Consider the following 6871-nt stretch of genomic DNA (forward strand, 5'->3'; position numbering starts at 1 on the left):
CTGGGCTGGCCAACTAGGCCGCCAGGCTGGGCAGGTAAGCGGTCCAGGTAGTTTCCTCTCTCTCTCTCTCTCTCCGTTTTCTATTTAGTTTTCTGGTTTTCTATTTCTTCTGTAAATGTTGGGCTTTATTAAAAATACTTAGGCACACTCAAAAATCACCAAACTGCTCATGGCCACTGTTTGGAATATATCCAACATGGCACAGTTCAGTTTAGGATTATTTGGACATTTTAAATATTTTATAGTATTTAAATGCCCAAATGCAAATAAGTAATGATTTAATTCAAAAATCTAGAATGGCCTAGGAAAATGTGCACCATTTTTGGGAGAGGTTCTAGACCAATGCAAAAATGATGAACTTTTCGGAAGGGCATTTTGGGTTCATTGAGAATATTTTTATTTGAACCTAGTTGATTTGATCTGGTGCTAGGGTTTGAGCAATCCCCATTTCAGGTTTAAGAGAAATTTAAACATGATGCAACACAAGACTAACTAACCCAGAGCAGATCAGAACTAGGGATGTGACAATAGGCCTGCTGCTGCACCACGACGGTTTGAAGAAGAACTCTGGCCCGTCGCGTCTTAATTGTTGCCAATGAATCGCCCTCCATCGGAATAGCTGCCAGGCGAGATGTGCAGCAATCATGTTATCCAAAGGGCTCGAAAAGTGACCCGGTGGTGTTGACACGTATTGCAGCGGGTTATCCGTTCGTCGAGGTGGTTCCATCGTCCGTGGTTGATCTGGCGCTGCCTTCGGCGTGTTGGTCTGGTTCATAGCTACCGGATCACTCGGCCCAGCCCCCGGCGTATTGAAGAGATTTACTCCCTCGAAGACTGGTGGCATACGTGATCGATACTTTCTCCGCATTACATCATTTGATGCATTCTGATCCAACATGAGCCGGTAATTCTGCGCATGTATCTGCTGTGACTGGGCATCCAAAGTGGCCCGTTCTTCAGCCAACCTAGCGTCCTCAGCTGCTAGGTCCTCCTTAGCCTGTGTTATCTGGTCCTTCAGCTTCGCAATATTTGCATTATGCTGATCCTGCATCTTCGGGGTAACTGTCGTGGTCAACAAGGTCGCCCAGGCATCCATCAAACCGGAGAGGACTTGAGTCGGTCGGCGCGCCGGGCCTCCTGCCGCGGCCGCTGATCCGGTATTCATTGCCGCTGTGGATGAAGATTGCAGAGTGGGCTGTGTTCTGGCCATGAAAACAGCAACCCGACTTGGCGGTTCTAGGAGGTCCGGAATACTGTTGCCATCGGAATATCCTTCGAACACACCATCTTGAATTTGGTATAGGGACTCGGTTTCACCAATGGATGACTCGCCGTCGGAATAAACAGTCGTCTCGCCTTCAGACACCGGTTCAGATCCGATCCCGTGGACACATCCTACGAACGCACGCTTCATGGTGAGCTTAACCCGGGCAGGACTCGCACGCTGAGTCGTCTCGACGAGGTCGGTGTAGATGTCCGGCTGAGAGCCCGGTTCGCCGATCTTGCCGATGAAGACATGAATTCTGCCAAAGGGGACCTGGCACCCGTACTCGATTGAGCCGGCCTCGGGGCCCCATCCTTCATCATTGATGTAGAGCTTGCCACAATGACTTTTGGTCATGCGGCCAACCACGTACCCCTTGAGTCCTTCAGAGCTTCCCTTCAAGAACTCGAAACCATTGTGCGATAGCCCCACGGTGGGCGCCAACTGTCGTGGAATTAACACGTCAGATGTCCTCATGAAAGGACTTAGTCATGGAGCCATCGCAACGGGTTAGCTTGAAGGGGTTAAACCGGACAAGGGACACGGGAGTTTTATACTAGTTCGTCCCCTTCGATGAAGGTAAAAGCCTATGTCTAGTTGTGATTGGATTGATTGGGTTTCGATGACCAGGGAGCGAATACGCTTTGCCTGGGTCTCGAGTTGTTGTTTCTTGTCCTGAACCGCCGTCGGGTCGTCCCTTTATATACATAGGTTAATGCCCGACCAGTCTACAGAGTCCCGAGGCCGACTCATACAAGTGTCCGGCTCAGTCTCTCCTTTCCTAGCTTACAATTCAAGTTTCATAGCCATGGCGGTTTACCACTATGGGCCCTAATCCGCCCTTGGGCTCTGGGCCTCTAAGCTTCCTCAGTAAAGCACCATCTTCTGGGTCTTCGTGGGCTTCAATATATATAGGACCTTGAAGTATATCTAGAAGGGGGGTGATTAGACTACTTGACCAATTAAAAACTGAACCTTTTCCCAATTTTAGAGTTTGGCAGATTTTAGCAATCTTTGGACAAGTCAAGCAATCATCACACAAATCAAGCAAGCATGCAAAGAGTATATAGGCAGCGGAAATTAAAGCATGCAACTTGCAAGAAAGTAAAGGGAAGGGTTTGGAGGATTCAAACGCAATTGGAGACACGGATGTTTTTGTCGTGGTTCCGATAGGTGGTGCTATCGTACATCCATGTTGATGGAGACTTCAACCCACAAAGGGTAACGGTTGCGCGAGTCCTCGGAGGGCTCCACCCACGAAGGGTCCACGAAGAAGCAACCTTGTCTATCCCACCATGGTCGTCGCCCACGAAGGACTTGCCTCACTAGTGGTAGATCTTCACGAAGTAGCCGATCTCCTTGCCCTTACAAACTCCTTGGTTCAACTCCACAATCTTGTCGGAGGCTCCCAAGTGACACCTAGCCAATCTAGGAGACACCACTATCCAAGAAGTAACAAATGGTGCATTGATGTTGAACTCCTTGCTCTTGTGCTTCAAATGATAGTCTCCCCAACAATCAACTCTCTTTCATAGGATTTGGATCTGGTGGAAAGAAGATTTGAGTGGAAAGCAACTTGGGGAAGGCTAGAGATCAAGATTCATATGGTAGGAATGGAATATCTTGGCCTCAACACATGAGTAGGTAGTTCTCTCTCAGAAATGGTAAGTTGGAAGTGTAGGTTTGTTCTGATGGCTCTCTCCACGAATGAAGAGGAGGTGGAGGGGTATATATAGCCTCCACACAAAATCTAACCGTTACACAAAATTTACCAAACTCGGTGGGACCGAATCAACAAACTCGGTCGGACCGATTTAGTAAACCTAGTGACCGTTAGGATTTTCGGTGGGACCGACATGCAACTCGGTAGGACCGATATGGTTAGGGTTAGGCCATAACGTAATCTCGGTGAGACCGATTACACTAACTCGGTGAGACCGATTTTGGTAATTATCTAACCAGAGAGTTGGTCAGGTGAACTCGGTGGGACCGATTTGCTCTTTTCGGTGAGACCGAAATGTTACAAAAGGGAAACAGAGAGTTTACATTGCAATCTCGGTGGGACCAATCGCTCATTTCAGTTAGACCGAAACGTTACGAAGGGAAACAGAGAGATTACAATCCCATCTCGGTGAGACCGAGATCCCTATCGGTAAGACCGATTTGCCTAGGGTTTGTGGCAGTGGCTATGACATTTGAACTCGGTGGCGCCGGACAGAAAGAATCGCTATGACCGATTTTGACTTTAGGTTTAGGTCATATGAGGATGTGAGAAAGTAGTTGAGGGTATTTGGAGCATATCACTAAGCACTTGAAGCAAGAGGCTCATTAAGCAAGACCTCATCCCTCCTTGATAGTATTGGCTTTTCCTATAGACTCAATGTGATCTTGGATCACTAAAATGTAAAATGAAGAGTCTTGAGCTTTTGAGCTTGAGCCAATCCTTTGTCCTTGATATTTTGAGGGATCCACTTTCATCATCCATGCCATGCCATTCATTGAGCTTTCTTGAAATAATAGTCTTGGAATAGCATTAGCTCAATGAGCTATATGTTGTTATGAATTACCAAAACCACCTAGGGATAGTTGCACTTTCAATCTCCCCTTTTTTAGTAATTGATGACAACATATAGATCAAAGCTTCGACAAATGATAATAAGATTGAAAAACATCGTCGCTTTGAGAAGTATGTGATAAGCAAGAGCTCCCCCTAAATTTGTGCATAGTTTAAGATTTGCTTTGGACTACAAATGCACAAGTAATTAGGCTCATGGGTTACTCTTCCATGTCACATACATCTTGGTGGAGCGCTCAAAATAATAAAGATTGAATACATGCACTCATCACCAAGCAAAGTGAATGATCATATAAGGATAGGTAAGATAATATCATCAAACAGGCATAAGTGTAGCTTATGATCAAACACATGATCATCAGTGTCTCACAGGTAATAGCATAGTATCTCAAGCAATCAAAAGCAAACAAAGTTTAACCACCAAAGCAAGAGAGAACAAAAGCAACACACACTCTCTCTCGAAGCCTATGATCTATACATTTTTCTCCCCCTTTGGCAACAAGTTACCAAAAGGTTCATAGAAAATGCATAGTGCTAGATCGACTCTCAGGCTTGATCTTCAGTTGGTGGTGTAGAGATGGCTCCTCGGACGAAGGCTTCAGTTGATGTAGATGGAGCTGGAGGAGTTGGTGCTGGAGCTGGTTGCCCTGGAGCTGTAGGAGCTGTTGCTGGTGCAGATGATGTGGCTCTATTGTCTGTCACAGGCACTGCAGTTGACCTCTGAGCTCTAGGCACTCTGGCAAATGCATCAGTGGTTGTCTTGCCCTTCCTCTCCTGCATGTCTTCCTGAAGCTTCTCCACAACTGACTGAATCTCAGTTACTTTGACATCTAGATCATAGAGTTTTTGTTCCATGATTCTTTCCAGGCTCTTCTGGTTTTGAGTTAGGGTGGCCAACCCCTTCTCAATCCTTAGTGATGATGCTAGCAAGTAACCAAGCTGCTCCTGGTTGTTCTTCAAAAAGTACTTAGATGCCTCCTCTTGAGTTGGCATCTTGGCAGCCTTCTCTTTCCTTGCTTTCTCCTTCTTCTCTTGAGCTTGCACTGATGATGGTTCATTCTCATTCATGACAACTTGATTTTCCTCAAAGTCTGGATAAAGAGCAAAATGTTCCTTATCCAACAGATATTTTCCTGTGCCCATCTTTGAGTTAATCAACTCTTGAATCTGTGGGGCATATCCACAACTTCTCTTCTGGTCTGCTGCAGTCCTCTTAATGGTCTCAACCATAAGGCTCATGACCTTGGAATTTCTGTGGCACATCAAATATATGCAGCAAGTTGATTGCATGCCTTCTGATCATGCTCTGGTCACCTGACTTGGGCAAGAGAGTGTGCCTTAGAATCCAGTTGATCGTAGGCAGCCCTGATAGAAGAAAGTGGACTGACCCAAACGAGAAAGTCTCAAGAGCTTTGTCTGGGATCTCCTTGTACATATGTGACATAGTATTGTGTCCCATTTTCTTCTTGGCATAGACATCCAAGTCATCTTCACTCTTCTTGGGGGCATTGATCAGACTATCCCATTCCTCTATGGTTGACTGGTACCTCGTACCTTCTGACATCCAAACTATCCTGCCATCTGGATAGAAGTGTGCTGTGGAGTAGAATTGCATAATGAGTTCATCATTCCAGTTGGTGAGCTTCTGCCCAACAAAATCTGCAACTCCACAAGCTTCAAAATTGTCATACACTCCAGGATAGTGTTCTTCATTCTGCTTCATGTAGGTCCAGTCGACCCATCTCATATCACACACTATGGGCTTCTTAACCAACAAGATTGTCTCATAGAAGTCCTGTTGTTCCTTTGTATGGAACCTGTAATCAACAACAGTCCTTCTCCTGGTGGCATATGGATCTTTCATTCTCCATAGCCACAACCCCGAGTCTCTCCTGATATTCATGTCCTCAGCCACAGGATGAGCATCATTGTGGTCTGGAATCTTGGGCTTTAGCTTCCTCAGGACTTGTCCTTCATCCTCTTCCTCATCAGCAACTTCAGGGACTAGGGCCTTGTTCTTCTCAGCAGCTAGAATACTCTTGGTATTCCTCTTTGGGGCAGCTTTGGGTGCTGGTGCAGCAACCTCTTCTTCCTCTTCCATCATGGAAGGTTGCCCAACAACTCTGGCCATGGTCTTTTTGACCCTTTCCTTCCTTTTCTTTCCTTCAGCAGCAGCAGGCTCTTTGGGATCAGGCTTTTCAGGTATTTGAGTTGATCCTCTGACCTTCAGCATAGGTGTCCTCTTGGCAGGGACCTTCCTATTAAGTCCAGGCTTAGTGGTCTTTGCTGAGCCATACTCCTTTTTGAGCACTACCTTCTTGGAAGTAGCCTCATCTTCTTCTTCCATATAATCCTCATCCTCAGATTCTGAGGTTCTATTCTTCCTTGTCCTAGTGGCAGCTTTAGGCAGATTGCTTGGGGTGCTCCTGCTCCCTTCATCTGAGCTGCTAGAGGGACTAGTGCCCTCACTCATGTGAATCTGCTCTTATGACTTGTTCTGACTATCACTTTGGTCTGACATGCTGCAAATCACTGACTGCAGACCCTGTGAATAGTTATAGATGAGATAGAATGGATGAGCATCACAAAATGCAGAGATTTTTGCAAAAGAATGATTCAAAATCTGAATTTTAGTTTTCCACAGAAAGCATTTCGGATCAACCGATTTTCAGACTCGGTGATACCGAAGCAGTTTTGGAACCTAAACTGGTAAACTCGGTGGGACCGAGTCACAGTTCAGCGGCACCAAGACTGCTAGGGTTTCACAAAGTTCTAAAATCGGTCACACCGATTTCTAATTCTCGGTCAGACCGAGAGTTACTAGTACAATGGCGTTAGACAAATCGGTGGGATCGAGTTTTTCAACTCGGTGGGTCCGAGATGGTTTCGGCGGAAGCCTAACCCTAAATTCTCAAATCACATCTATTCTAAGGATCATATTGACTGGATAGGAGTGTTTCAATCGTGGCAAGATACATAATGAACACAATGTGCTAGGAATCAGACGAGGATAGCACTATGATCGAGTCCAC

The sequence above is a fragment of the Triticum aestivum genome, chromosome 3B (assembly GCF_018294505.1).
Source record: "Triticum aestivum cultivar Chinese Spring chromosome 3B, IWGSC CS RefSeq v2.1, whole genome shotgun sequence".
In the NCBI taxonomy this organism is placed as follows: Eukaryota; Viridiplantae; Streptophyta; class Magnoliopsida; order Poales; family Poaceae; genus Triticum; species Triticum aestivum.